Here is a 1963-nt window from a genome sequence, read left to right as displayed (position 1 = left end):
GACTCTGCAGACAAGCTTTCAAAGCTGACCTCCCCACCAGTGGCATCAGAACCGTAAGAGAAGCTTAAATAAAACAACAGATTTCTGTGCCCATACCCCCCAAATTCTGATTCAGAAAGTTTGAGGTAGGGTCTATGAATCTCTCATTTCTGTGCCAAACACGAGACACCAGACCACCAGGGAGCTGCTGGATCCCTATTTTTGAAAGGCTCCCAGGGTGATGTCTACATATGTAGAATCAGGCTCTAAAATGCTGATGCAGAGCACGATCATTTTTTGATTGGATCTGGGCGACTGAGAATAGTGAAACCACAGTTAAAGCACAAGTTTTTTTTAGACCCTGAAATTACCGTTAGGTGATAGGTGTTGAGTCTGACACTGCAAATCATTTCTCCAGCGTGGTCACGGCTTGAGAGAGCCATCAGCTTTCCCCAGGTCGCGGATGGCCTCGTTATCCAGCAGTTCCTTCTTGTCACTTGGTCTCACTGCGTTGTTCAGCATTGCTCTAACCACAGTCATCACTGGCACAGAACGGCCGCTGGATCAAGATTCTGGTAAGGAGCCAAAGAACTTCCTAACCAACCATTGACCTGGGCGAGATTCTTGCCTATCACATAATAGAACTGCGGGCCTAAATATGGAGTAACGATCAAATTTTAACTCTTCAACCCTAGCTTCCACTTCTCCCTTGACTTGCAGATATAAAAAATTGCTAGACTTATCAGCTCCCTCAGAGGACAGCAAGTTGAAATGTTTGCACCCTCCAGCTTTTGCCAGCTCTGAGGCCTTCAGGACGTAATCTCAATCAACACGAACAAATACCTCCACCCCAGCTTTTTGTATGGTGGTACCCAGGCAACAGAATCCAACATTATGACCTTGAAAGGCAGAAGCGTAGTCATCCAATTTCTCAAAGTCCACCACTTCTTGATTCACGTTTTTAGAAACTTTCTCATCGAAAGTGAGCTTCCTGCGGCCACTCAGCGTGACTTTAGAAAACAGGCCCTGCTCCAGGATTTCTTTCAAGAGCATTCTGTCGGTCTCCCCGCCGGCACCCAAAATAAAGACGGATTTACTCTGCATCCTGATGTCTTCCGAAGCCTCCGCAGCGCTTCTGTCTCCGCCATGCTGGAGCCGGCCCCCGGCCCCGCGTCCTCAGGCTGCAGCGGAAGCAGCGCGCCGCGGCCACCAGCGCGCCACCGGCGCCGCCACCGCCACCGCCACCGCCGCGCTAAGGGCTGCGGGCCGGGACATCCGGCCGTCCCTCCAGCCCAGCGCTTTCCTCCCCTCGCCGGCCTCTGTGAGGCCCCTCCCCTGTCCGCGCCTACCCGACTTCGTCAATCTTGGCATTTTTGACAACACAGATGGATCTAGAGGCTATCATGCTAAGTGAAATAAATCAGAGAGACGAATACAAATATCGCACGACCTCACTTACAGGTGAAATCTAAAAACAGGTGTTTGCCAGATTGGAGGAGGGTAGAGGAGTTGTGCAAAATAGGTAGAGGGGATTAAGAGGTACAGACTTCCAGGTATAAAATAAATAAACCATGGGGATGTAATATAAAGCAAGGAATATGGTTAATAATAATAATATTAACCATGTTCCTTGTGAGGGGACCGATGGTCACCAGATTTATCATGGTGATCATTTTGTAATCTATGTAAATGTAAAACCACTATGTAGTATACCTGAAACTAACATATTTCTAGTTTAAGAAAAAACCCACCCACTATATTTCAATTTAAAAAAAAAACGTTTTTTGGATAGGTCAACAATAATGTCCAGAGCTTGATTAAATCAGGTCACAAGCTCTACAGATTAGGTGTTATCTCAAACTTGCATGGATTAATTATTTTCTTTTAAGGATCTTACACCGAGATCCGCCATAGTAGATCAAACATTTTTAATTAACAGAAATTAAAGCAGTATCCAGTACCTACCTATGGTTTTGGAAAATTT

General features: G+C 46.3%; 1 pseudogene; it reads right to left on the bottom strand.

Moving 5' to 3' along the window:
• Window positions 1-402: 402 nt before the first annotated feature.
• Window positions 403-1254, bottom strand: LOC118895941 (annotated as a pseudogene).
• Between the last annotated feature and the right edge of the window lie 709 nt (window positions 1255-1963).

The sequence above is a fragment of the Balaenoptera musculus genome, chromosome 5 (assembly GCF_009873245.2).
Source record: "Balaenoptera musculus isolate JJ_BM4_2016_0621 chromosome 5, mBalMus1.pri.v3, whole genome shotgun sequence".
NCBI lineage: Eukaryota > Metazoa > Chordata > Mammalia > Artiodactyla > Balaenopteridae > Balaenoptera > Balaenoptera musculus.
The sequence above is the reverse complement of the archived record's forward strand: the minus strand, read 5'-3'. Positions and strand labels throughout refer to the sequence as shown.